General features: G+C 48.7%; 1 protein-coding gene across 7 annotated transcripts in view; it reads right to left on the bottom strand.

Annotated features, from left to right (window-relative positions):
• The window catches only part of ABCC1 (ATP binding cassette subfamily C member 1 (ABCC1 blood group)), a 186,958-nt gene that overhangs the window by 110,872 nt on the left and 62,726 nt on the right, over positions 1-13,360 (bottom strand). The gene's annotated exons all lie outside the window — the stretch shown is intronic.

Genomic DNA, 13,360 nt, shown 5'->3' with positions numbered 1-13,360 from the left:
GACTGGGGCATTGAAGCTTTGTTTTTATTTTAAACTTCCAGATTTTTCTTGGAAAAGTGGCTGGGCAGGAAATATGCAAGGTAGGCCAAGAACATCTTGTCACACGGGACAACAAGGAAACTAAGCATGAACAGGATTGTTAAAAGGCTCAAGAGCCAAGCAGAAGTGGCCGCTGCAGGCTAAAAGAGGGACAATTTGAGCTTTGACAAGGAGAATAAGTACAACAGGCTGAAACATACCAAGCAAGGTTTTTGTTTTGTTTTGTTTTGTTTTTTGAGATGGAGTCTCGCTCTGTCGCCCAGGCTGGAGTCCAGTGGCGTGATCTTGGTTCACTGCAAACTCCGCCTCCTGGGTTCAAGTGATCCTCCTGCCTCGGCCTCCCAAGTAGCTGGGATTACAAGCGTCAGCCACCACACTGGGCTAATGTTTGTATCTTTAGTAGAGATGGGGTTTCACCATGTTGGTGAACAGGCTGGTCTCGAACTCCTGACTCAAGTGATCTGCCCACCGTGGCTTCCCAAAGTGGTGGGATTACAGGCTTGAGCCACTGCGCCTGGCCTTACGTTTATATACACAAGTTTCATATTGATGCTGGAAATAAAGAGAAACATCTGATGTTGTCAGTGAACCAGGTCATTGTTTGAACACAGAAAAAGCGGAAAGAAACAAGTATTTTCTCCACCTTTCCCAAATGTACTCATTTGGTTCACCAGGGTTGGAGAAGGCTTCCCTGAGGTAAACAGTCATTTATTCGATCACTACAGAGTGATCAGTGATCAAAGAAATGAAGGGGAAACTCTTTTCCATAAAAAAATCCCAGCTAAAACATAAAGAATGATATCATAGAAGAATGAGCCATTGTGCAAACACAATGGATTACTGGAATATTTGATAATAATTAATTATTATTAAAGTTAGTATTACAGTCACATATACATGTTTTTTGTCAAGACAAGGTCTAGCTATATTGATCAGGCTGGTCTCAAACTCCTGGGCTTAAGTGATCCTCCTGCCTCAGCTTCCCAAAGTGCTGGAATTACAGGCATGAGCCATCACATGCAGCCCAACAGTTAGTTTTAAAATTCTTATCTTTCAGATGTTATCATTAGAGAAAGTTGAGCAATGAACATCAGGAACTCTGTTATTTTTGCAACTTTTTGTGAGCCAAACTATTGCGAAATAAAAAGTCATTAAAAATAAACAAATCCATGTCCTTCGGAGATACATATTAAAACGTTCACCTATGCAATGCATGGTAAAGAGCTCATGGCAGCTGGGCGCAGTGGCTTACACTTGTAACCCCAACACTTTGGGAGGCTGAGGCGGGAGAACTGCTTTGAGTTCAGGAGTTCGAGACCAGTCTGGGCAACATGGCAAGACCCTGTCTCTACAAAAAATATAAAAATTGGCCGGACATGGTGGCACGTGCCTGTAGTCCCAGCTACTCAAGAGGCTGAGGCACGAGAATGGCTTGAACCCGGGAGGCAGAGGTTGCAGCAAGCTGAGATTGTGCCATCGCACTCCAGCCTGGGTAATAGTGAGACCCTGTCTCAAAAATAAATAAAAAGAAAAGAAAAAGAGCTCATGGTAGTTCATTATCCTATGCTGTCTACTTTATGTTTCCATCATAAAAGGCTAAATAAAAAGCTCCTCCAGTGATTCAAATACACAGCCAGGGCTAAGGATCAGGCTCCGCTCTGGGGCTGGGAGGGGTAATGAAGTTCCCAGCCCTGCCTGTCCACTGGAATCACCTAAGGAGTTTGTTAATTGCCAAGTGCCTAGGGCCCCACCCCAGACCAACTAAATCAGCACCTCGAGGGGGAGGACCCTGACAGCCACAGATCTTTAATAAGATCATCAGATGCAGCCGGTGCATTCCAGACCAACTGAAGCCGAGTTCAGATCAGACCGTGGACCCGGACAGACCTGGGTTCTAATCCCAGCCCTGCTATAGTCTAGCTAATGACCTTGGGCAAGTCCCTTCACCTCCAAGCCTCAGTTTTTACACCTGGAAAATGGGAGTCGTTTGTCCTACTGCTTGCTCGACCTATCCCCCGGGACTGCCAGGAGGGACAAATGATATGAGGCCCATGGGACTGTGTCGTAAAGAGGAATTTCTCCAACCTAAGGCGTGGAGGTAGTGGTGTTTGCTTTGTAGGCTGGGTAGAAACACTGCATTGCAGGCTGGTTTTTCATCCGGAAGAGCTGACACCTTCCTGCCCACTCCCACAGTCGGTGGGTGGGTTATCAGGGAATTGCAAATCCATTTCATCTGCAGCCCAAGCCCTACCCACTGTGAAAGACCGAGGTGCTGGCTGGCAGAGAGAGGAGGAAGGGGTGGGGCATGGCTGCCAATGATTCATTTATTTATGGGTCAAATATATGGGCAGAACTTGCTTATAGGCCAGGATGTGGGTGAAGTGCCGCGGACGGAGCTGCAAACGAGACAGCGAGACCCCTGCCCCATTCAGCCTCCCGCCCTGGGGAAGATGGACAGTAAGTAAACCACGGTGCAAACAAATATATAATTACAATCAGAATTACAATCAGTGAGAGCTGCAACAAAGGAAAAAGGTCAGTCATTTGAGGCCTGATATCACCCCTTAATCACTGAGGGTTGAGGTAGGCAGAGGTTAACCAACCTTTTCTGGAAACGGCCAGCTGACAACAAAGGAACAAAGGAAAAAGAAGGCGGCAGGGGTGGAGGGGCAGCTTCTGTGTGAAGCAGTGCATAGCACGGGGCTAGCTGGCATGGCTCAATCCCAGCTTGCCATTTCCTAGCTGTGGGACCTTGGGTCAGTTCCTTGGTGGTGAAGATTAAATGAGATCAAACATGGTAAGTACTTAGAATAGTACCTGGCACAGAGTAACAGCCAAAGAAAGGGTAATATGAGTAGTAGTAGTAGTAATAATAATAATAGAAGCAGTGACAGTAGCCTCTGGTATATGGAAACATAAAACTGTACACCTTAAATATATTTTTGAGCTCTGTCATCCCGGCTGGAGCACGGTAGTGTAATCATAGCTGTTTGCAGCCTCGACCTCCCAGGTTCAAGTAATCCTCCCACCTCAGCCCCCCAGGTAGCTGGGACTACAGACGCACACCACAACACCCGGCTAATTTTTGTATTTTTTGTAGAGACAGGATTTCACTCTATTGCTTGAGCTAGTCTCGAACTCCTGAGCTCAAGTGATCCACCTGCCTCGGCCTCCCAAAGTCCTGGGATTATAGGTATGAACCACCGTGCCCAACCTATATACCATTTTTATTTGTCAATATACATCAATAAAGCTCAAGTGTTTTCCCACTGGGGAAAAAACCCAGTGGGTTCACAATACACGACTATACCAGATGCTTTATATATCAGAAGCATCTATGGCCCACAGACCAGCTATTTATAAATAAAGTTTCATTGGAACAGTCACACCCATTCATTTATGTATTACAAATGAATATGGCAGCTTTTGAGCTACACAGCAGAGTTAGGGGTTGCCACAGACAGTGTATGGGATGCAAAGCCTAAAGTATTTATCAGCCAGCCCTTTGCAGAAAAGGTTGGCTAACCTCTGCCTACCTCAACCCCCACAACATACTAAGACACAGTGATTAAGGGGTGAAATCAGGCCTCAAATGACAGTCTTTTGCCTGCAAATCCAGTCTTCTTCAGCCTTGGCATCAACATGCAGGAGAGAGCCAGCCAGGGGAGGCCTGAAATGCAGCCCATATCCAGCTTAACAAGACCCTCAAATCCTAACCTTCCCTCAGCCCAGTAAAACTAAGTCCCCAGTCACTGGTAGAAAACCTGCCCTGCAAATGCAACAAGGACACTGACAGACACAACACTGCACAGTTTTTTGTTTTTTGTGTTTTGAGACTGAGTCTCACTCTGTCGCCCAGGCTGGAGTGCAGTGGCCCGATCTCGGCTCACTGCAACCTCCACCTCCCAGGTTCAAGCAATTCTCCTGCCTCAGCCTCCTGAGTAGCTGGGATTATAGGCACCTGCCACCACACCCGGCTAATTTTTGGATTTTTTGATAGAGATGGGGTTTCACCATGTTGGCTAGGCTGGTCTCGAACTCCTGACCTCAACTGATCCGCCTACCTCGGCCTCACAAAGCGCTGGGATTACAGGCATGACCCACCGCGCCCAGCCATTGCCGTTTCTAATTTGCACACTCAAAGAGCTTTGTCAAATTCTTCTCCTCAGGCCGCCTCTCTTCTATGGATCTAAACACAGATTTTCAGATTATCTCAAGTTACCGATAGGGAGGCCAACACAGGGTCCCCCCTACACTGGCAAAGAAAAAAAAAAAAAAAGGGAAATAGCCTTTTTTTTTTTTTTTTTTTGAGACGGTTTCACTCTCATCGCCCAGGCTGGAGCGCAATGGTGTGTTCTCAGCTCACTGCAGCCTCCGCTTCCCAAATTGAAACGGTTCTCCTGCCTCATCCTGCCACATAGCGGGGATTACATGGTGCACGCCACCATGCCTGGCTAATTTTTGCATTTGTAGTACAGACGGGGGTTTTATCATGTTGGCCAGGCTGGTCTCGAACTCCTGACCTCAAGTGATCCACCCACCTCGGCCTCCCAAAGTGCTGGGATTACAGGCATGAGCCACTGCGCCCGGCCTGGAAATAGCCTCTATCTGATGTGGAAGGCCTTACTTGACAACAAAGACAACTAACTTCTGAAGTAGGTCAAGGATTGACAATAAAAAAGGAGGAAAAAAAATCATGGTGCACTGGATTGTAATCCAGGGAGCATCTCATTTAACCCAAACCAAGGAGAATCTTCTGACATCACACACTAGGTACAAAAGACAGAGCCACCTCCAGGGGGTTTCCCAGCCTCAGACACTGAAATACAGCAACTCCTGTCCCAGATAGCATGAAAGCAGCTTGTGAACTGGTCCCTCCATTTGAAATGAAAACAATTCAGAGAAGTCCTGGCTGAAGGCAGAGGGAGGAAAAGCCTGATTCATCCAAACAGAGTGATGTGTTCTTTGGCATCCACCATATTGACATCTACGTTTGGTACCAGATGAGCTGGCCAGAAACCCTGTGGTTTGAACCAATTAGGTACGGCAGCCCCAGGCACTGATTCTTGGAGCGCAGGGTAGTTTAAGGACCTTGTCTGGGTCTTTCAGTATGTTGACCTGTTTGTCAGAAACACTCTCGGCTTTTAGTTCTAACGGGTTTTCTGCTGGTTACCTCCGCTCTGCACTGCCAAAGTGCCCCCCACAACCCCTGCACCCAGCAGGAGGCAATGCGTGCAGCGGCAATAATGTTTAGAGCAGTGATCCTCAAACGCAGCTCCGTCACCAGCATCGGTGGCACCTGGGAACTTGTTGGGAACCGCAGATGCTCGGGCCCCACCCAGATCTACTGCATCAGAAACTGTGTGGGTGGGGACCAGCAATCTGTGTTTCAAGCGTGAGAACCCAGTGGGAGGGTTCCTGACACATCACCACTCTGACCCTCAGTGTCTTCATCTGTCAAGTGGGGAGACTGATCATCCTGCCCTACTGTGAGGACTAAATAAATAATACAGTGCACCCAGTTGTTATCCTTATTATTAGACGGAGCCTAAATGTCCAGCAGTAAGAGATCTGTCAGTATAACGTAAACACTGGTGATTTGTTTGCCCTGTTGCTTACCAACTGTGCAAAATGCCTCCCTGCCCAGGACCTCCGTTTCCTCTACTGGAGCACACCCCGGAATCTTTTCCCATGCCCTCTGCCCATCAACTTGTCTGTTTTCTTTGTTTTTTTTGTTTCAAGAGATGGGGTCTCACTATGTTGACCAGATTGGTCTCAAGAAATCTTCCCCCCTAAGCCTCCCAAAATGCCAGGACTACAGGTGTGAGCCACACACCTGGCCCTTTTTCTGGTTTTTGATGCTGTAGTGGGCACAGGGGAATATCCTGGCTCAGCCTCCCTCTCTACCTGCCTGGGTGCCTGCAAAGGCTTTTTAAGTGCCACCGACCTCACCCCCATGTCCAATGTATCCTCTTCTTTTGAGCCTGAGGATCTTCCACAACCTGTCCAACCTGAGTGTGTCATTCCACTGGTGAAAAACCTTTCCTCAGCTCCCACCACAGTAGGGTTAAAATTCCAAGTCCTGGCTGGATGTGGTGGTTCACCCATCCCTGTAATCCTAGCATTTTGGGAGGCCAAGGCAGGGCATCACTTGAGCTCAGGAGTTCAAGACCAGCCTGAGTAACATACAGAAACCTCATCTCCACCAAAAACAGAAAAAGTTACTTGGGCGTGGTGGCACGCAACTATGGTCCCAGCTACTTGTGAGACTGAGGTGGGAGGATCGCTTGAGCCCCGGAGGTGGAGGGCACGGTGAGCTGAGATGGCACCACCGCACTCCAACCTTGGTGACAGAGTGAAACTCCAACTCAAAACAAACAAAAAAAAATTCCAAGTCCTTATTGTGACACATAATTGCACCCTTGATCTCTGATGCTCCCTGACTCTTGCCTCTCTTTTCACTTACATCCTAGCCCTTCCAATCTAGCCAAGCAGAATTCTTTTTTTCTTTCTTTCTTTTGAGACGGAGTCTTGCTCTGTCGCCCAGACTGGAGTACAGTGGCGCGATCTTGGCGCACTGCAACCTCCGCCTCCCGGGTTCAAGCAATTCTCCTGCCCGAGCCTCCCGAGTAGCTGGGATTACAGGCATGCACCACCACACCCAGCTAATTTTTTTATGTTCAGTAGAGATGGGGTTTTACCACGTTGGCCAGGCTGGTCTTGAGCTCCTAGTCTCAGGTGATCTGCCTGCCTCGGCCTCCCAAAGTGCTGGGATTACAGGCAGGAGCCACTGCACCCAGCCTAGCCAAGCCGAATTCCAAGTGATTCCCAACACCCACAAGCTCCCTCAACTGGACCTTTGCACATGCCAGTTGCTCTACCAGGAGCACCCTCCCACCCCACCACCTCCAACCATATTCACCTGGCCAGAGCCTCGCATTCCTTAGACTTGAGCATCCCCTCTCCTCCCTGGATGCTAGCCCTGGAGCCCCAGGCTGAGTCAGGGACCACTCTCCCAGCCCCCACAACTCCCAGCACTTCCCTCCCTCAGAGCCGCCACTGTCCATCCTGCAGTTGTTGGTTCAACTGCCTGCCACCCACCTTCCATCTCTCCTCCAGGGCAGTGGTCAAGGTCTGTTTCTTTCTAGCTCAGCCCCTGGCACAACACCTGATTATTAAATGACTGAAAGCATGATGGAGAAGTGGAAAGAAAATGGAGTTTCAACGCTTTAATCAACGGTCCAAGATCAGGCCTTGGTGGGTGGGGACAGAGACTGATCATGAAGGGGCACAAGGGAACTTCCTGGCGTCCTTGCAGTGTTCTGTATCTTGACAGGGGTTTAAAGTATTCCTTTACCAAGATTCATCAAATGCTAACTTGAGATCAGCAATTTCACTGTATGTAAATTTTAAGCAAAAAACTCAGAACTGTAAACAGATCTTAAACTCTAGCTAATGATTTACTTGGAAGTGGGTGCATGAAAGAATACTAATATATTTTGAAGGAAGTTTCAGATATCAAAAAAACTAGGTTCAGTGGCTCAGGCCTGTAATCCCAGTACTTTGGGAGGCTGAGGTGGGAGGATGGCTTGAGGCCAGGAGTTCAAGACCAGACTGGGCAACATAAGGAGCCCTCATGCCTACAAAAAATTAAAAAATTAGCCAAACACAGTAGTGTGCACCTGTAGGGCCCAAGCTACTTGGGAGGCAGAAGTGGGAAGATCATTGGAGCCCAGGAGTTGGAGGCTGCAGTGAGCTATGATCGCACCACTGCACTCTAGTCTGCGAGACAGAGTGAGACCCTATCTCAAAAACAAAAAACAAAACAAAAGTAGCCAGTTGGCTGGCTGATTAGCTATCTGGTTAGACAGACAGATATGTGACAAAGCAAGTTTAGCAAAATGTTAACTGTGGCTCTAGGTACCAACTATATGACTGCTCACTGTAGAATTCTTTCAACTTTTCTGTAGGTTTAAAAATGTTCATAGTAAAATGCTGGGGGAAAAATATTACATATTATACAGACAGGACTAAAAATACCTCTTACTGCAAATGAGCTGAGTAGCTTTCACTGAATGTTCCAAACCAGTGATTTGCAACCCTGAACCACCTGGAGATCTTGTTAAAATGAGTTTGACTTGGTAGGTCTGGGATGAGGCCTGAGACCCAGCATTTCTAGCAAGCTTCCGGGGGATGTCGAGCGTTCCAACTGGTCCAAGGACCTCTGCTTTCAGCTGGGACCTAATAAATGATCTCCTTTGGCCTTGATCCCTTTATCTACAAGACCCTCCTCCCCCAAACCTAAACCACAGACTCAGTGCCAATGAGAAAAAAGGCAGGAGACTGGGGACCGGCCGGAGCTCTGGCAGTCTTGGTCAGCCCTGCCCAGGCTCCCAAAAGCCTCGGCAGCCCCAGAGCCAGAAGGACAGATGGGAGGAGCCCCACCAAGCAGCCGGGGCTGGAATAGACATCTGAGTCATGGAGTGGGAGCAGGGCCAGCTGGGGAGGATTGGCCGACTCAGTGACTCAGCACGAAGTGGCCTGGAGGAGCCAGCGCTGCCAGCTCCCACCCAGGCCCCGCCTGACCTGACCCCAGCCGCCCCAGGCCTTGGCTGATCACTCTGAGCACAGGCGACAGGTGATGGATGGCCTGCTGCTGCTCTGGGGATGGGAGAGCAGCAAGCCTGGACTCTCCCCATCTTCCTGGCTCCACTGTGATTCAATCCCTGAGAGTGATGGGAAGACAAGCAAACAGGTTGTCCCGTTGTCCTCCTCCCCAGATCACAGGGCTCAGGTCTGGGACAGAGAGAGGAGGTGAAGCCAACAACAAATCGAGTTGCAACCCATTTTCAAGAAAGGGCTGCTGAGGTCCCCAAAGGAAGAGCACCGAGCCCAAAGCCACAAGTCTAGCTGATTCTCACAGGACCTGGTTCCTACCCTTCCTTGCCCCCATCTCAATTGCTAGGCTATGTTGCTAGGTAGTTATGTGGTTATTTTGTTTGTTTGTTTGTTCGTTTGTTCGTTGTTTGTTTGAGACAGGGTCTCAGTCTGTTGCCCAGACTGGAGCCATCTCAGCTCACTGCAACCTCCGCCTCCTGGGTACAAGCAATTCTCCCGCCTCTGCCTCCTAAATAGCAGGGATCACAGGTGCTCAACACCATGCCCAGCTAATTTTTGTATTTTTAGTAGAGATGGGATTTCACCATGTTGGTCAGGCTGGTCTCAAACTCCTGATCTCGGGTGATCTACCTGCCTCGGCCTCCCAAAGTGCTGGGTTTATAGGTGTAAGCCACCACACCTGGCCTTGAACAAGATTTTTAAAAGCACTTAGCATCACTGAATTGCACACTTAAAATGGTTAAAATGGCAAATCTTAGGTTACATATATTTAACCCCCCAAAATGCAACATTAAAAAAAAAAAATAAGGCTCTTGACACCATGCCAAGCCTTCAGAACATCTGTGCATACATCAGTCCCCTTCCTCTTTCTTGCTGGTAATACTTGAACAGGATGAAGGCAGAGAAGCAGCTTAATCTGATGTCCTGTGAGGCCTCATGCACACTTCACCCTTATGCAAGACATAATGTATGTGCCACATGTACTGAGCACCTCCCCATATAACACAACAATAAATTACCACTACAGGCCCACCGTGTGCCTGGCTGTGTCTTAGGCACTGAGGTTACAAGGTGGATACCGCCACGTGAAGCCTCTAGCCTAACACAAAGCCATTATTTAGCCAAGACCCTCCCATTCAGCAGTTACAACCAAGAGAAGTGACATGATTGTGCACAACAGCCAGTCGTGAGTTCGAATCTCTGCTCTACTACTCAGGTCAAGCAAGGCACTTATGTCTGCGATTGTTTGTCTGTAAAATGAGAAAAATAGTACTAAGTTCACCAGGACTGCTGTGAGAGTCAAGTGAGACATGCATATAAAGAACTTAGCATAGTGCTAGCCAGTACACAGCAAGCATCTAATAAATGTCGATTCCCGTCCTTGCCTTGCATAGGAAGAAAGAATGCCTGAAAATGGAAAGGGGACAAAAAAGGAAGCTAAAAAGTCATCGGAGCTAAAGAAATGCTTAGACCAGGGGTGGACAAACTTCTTCTGTAAAGGGTCAGATGGTAGGTATCTTAGACTTTGTGGGTGCTACAGTCTCTGTAGCAACTACACAACTCCACTGCTGCAGCTCCAGACACCTGTAGACACTATGTGATGAATGCGAGTGGCTGTGTTCCAATAAAACTTTATTTACAAAAACAGGCAGCAGGCCAGATTCGGCCCATGGGCTACTGGCTAACTCCTGGTCTAAACTCTAATCTGCAAAAAGGTAAATGGCAACCCCATGGGGTTCCTGAACAGGAACCCAAAGGGAAGTTCAGGCTTCCTGGACAGAGAGTGTCAGCCAATCAAAGTGTTCTCTCCTGGACAGGTGCACAAATGTCAGAAATGCAGCAGCCTGCACACCAACATTTGACACCCTGCTGGATCTCACTGCACAAGAGGCAGACCACAGCCGGGCATGGTGGCTCAAGCCTGTAATCCCAGCACTTTGGGAGGCCAAAGTGGGCGGATCACTTGAAGTCAGGAGATCGAGACCATCCTGGCCAACACGGTGAAACTCCATCTCTACTAAAAATACAAAAACTAGCCAGGCATGGTGGTGTGCGCCTGTAGTCCCAGTTACTCAGGAGGCTGAGGCAGGAGAATTGCTTGAACCTGGGAGGTGGAGGCTGCAGAGCCAAGATCATGCCACTGTACTACAGCCTTGGCAACAGAGTGAGACTCCAAAGAGACAAACCACAGTGTCTTCCACCATCTTGGAAGACCAGCAGTGACACAGGAGGAGCCGAGCTGGGGGAGATGAGACAGAAACAGAAAACAATGACTGGCGAGAAGAGTCAGGGTGTCCCAGCCCCACAACAGTTCAGCCTTTTAGCTGCCAGAGCTGAGAGCTTCATGTCACCCAGGGTGGCAGAGCAAATCCCAGGCCCAGGTTGCCAGGAATGCAGAAAGCACAAAAAAAGGTCCAAGTCAGCTCTGTGAGTCACCCTGGTACACACACGCCCAGGGGAGAAGTGAAAGGTAATTTATCCAGATTCCCAAGGGAGATCAGAAATCAAGAAAGTCCCTCCTTCAAAAAGCTTCCAGAACCATCCATGGCAAGAGAGCTCTTCCCAGGCTCCCAGAGGAAGCTTGATGGGTCGGGTGATCCCCACGCCAGCCAGACAGCCCCAACCAGACTCTGTTTACCCTGAGCAATCCAAGGTCTGCAGCCACCTAGTTGAGGTGTGACTTGTTTTGTATAAATCCCAGTTCTAAAGAATGGCTCGGCCAGACACGGTGGCTCACACCTGTAATCCCAACACTTTGGGAGGCCAAGGCGGGTGGATCACTTGAGGTCAGGAGTTCAAGACCAGCCGGGCCAAGATGGTGAAGCCCCGTCTCTACTAAAAATGCAAAAATTAGTCGAGCATGGTGATGGGTGCCTGTAATCCCAGCTACTCAGGAGGCTGAAGCAGAAGAATCGCTTGAACCCAGGAGGCGGGGTTGCAGTGGGCCGTGATCATGCCACTGCACTCTAGCCTGGGCAACAAGAGCAAGAATCTGTCTAAAAAAAAAAAACAAACAAACAAAAGACAAAAAAGAATAGCCCAACATTTGACAAACAGGGACACTCGGCTGCCACACACTTACACACACTGATACGCAATACATACAACAGCCACTGACTCATGAGCCCCTCTCTTCTGTGTCAGGCGCCAGCCAGGGATCCAAAATGGGGTGACCCCTGGGCTCAAGCGATTCTCTAGCCTTGGCCTTTCAAAGTGCTGGGATTACAGGCATGAGTCACCATTGCCTTTGTGAACTTTATACATATGCAAGCACGCACAACACAAAGACACACACACACATATTCAAACACACACATACATGAACATAAACACACTCACAAGCACACATGCACATATAAGCACATACACGCATATACATGCCTATGACTACCGAGACACACAAGCATGCACATGCATGCATATGCACACGTACACACAGATGCACAGGAATACATACACGGACGTGTGCACTTGCTCATTTCTCCAACCCAGCTCCTCTTTGGGCAAGGAAATACCAACACGGGACTCCTCAGAACATACACTGGGACATGCATTTTTTTCTTTTTTTAAGACAGAGTCTCATTCTGTCACCCAGGTTGGAGTGCAGTGGTGTGATCTCTGCTCACTGCAACCTCCGCCTCCCAGGGTCAAGAGATTCTCCTGCCTCAGCCTCCCGACTAGCTGGGATTACAAGCATGCACCACCATGCCTGGCTAATTTTTGTATTTTTAGCAGAGATGGCATTTCACCATGTTGGCTGGGCTGGTCTCGAACTCCTGAACTCAACTGATCTGCCTGCCTCAGCTTCCCAAAGTGCTGGGATTACAGGTGTGAGCCACCACGCCCGGCCTGGGACATAGGTTTCTAAAATCTCTTAGTTATCATCAACCTCCTCCTCCATACTGATGCCCACCAAGCCCTTTCGTCACCCACAAGGTGAGCCTCTGCCCCTCACAGAGGTTTAGGCCAAACCCAACAGAACCACAGAGGTGAAAAGTTCTCCCACTGCAATCCGCCCATTACCAGCTGACTAGCCATGAATCAGCATCAAATAGGTGCTCCAAGGCCTCCCTGCCATACTCACAATAAAACCCAAACAGCTCATCTGGCTCACAAGGGGGCTGTCCCACCTCTCAGGCACCCACTGTCTCTTAGCCTTCTCCTGCTGTGCTGGCTTTTCTTGCTGTTCTCTCCACACCTCCCCACCCCAGGGCCCTTGTACTTGTTCCCCTCTGCCTGGAACACTCTTCCTCTAGGTGTTTGCTCCACCCACTACCTCACCCCTCTAGGTCTCCGCTCACATGCAGTTTTCTGGGCAGGCCTTCCCAGATCTCTCTTATCAAAAGCTGCACATGAGCCTGGGCAACACAGCAAGATCCCATCTCTATTTAAAAAAATAAAGAATAGGCCAGGCGTGGTGACTCACACCTGTAATCCCAGCACTTTGAGAGGCCAAGGCAAGAGGATCGCTTGAACCCAGGGGTTTGAGACCATCTCCCCATCTTTAATTATTAATTAATTAAAAGTAAGCCAAGTTGGGGAGCAGGTGTAGGGAGAACATCAGGAGGAACAGCTAATGGATCCTGGGCTTGATTCCTAGATGATGGGTTGATCTGTGCAGCAAATCACCATGGCACACATCTACCTATGTAACGAACTTGCACATCCTGTACCTATACCCTGGAACTTAAAATAAAAGTTG

The sequence above is a fragment of the Pan paniscus genome, chromosome 18 (assembly GCF_029289425.2).
Source record: "Pan paniscus chromosome 18, NHGRI_mPanPan1-v2.0_pri, whole genome shotgun sequence".
Classification (NCBI taxonomy): domain Eukaryota; kingdom Metazoa; phylum Chordata; class Mammalia; order Primates; family Hominidae; genus Pan; species Pan paniscus.
The sequence above is the reverse complement of the archived record's forward strand: the minus strand, read 5'-3'. Positions and strand labels throughout refer to the sequence as shown.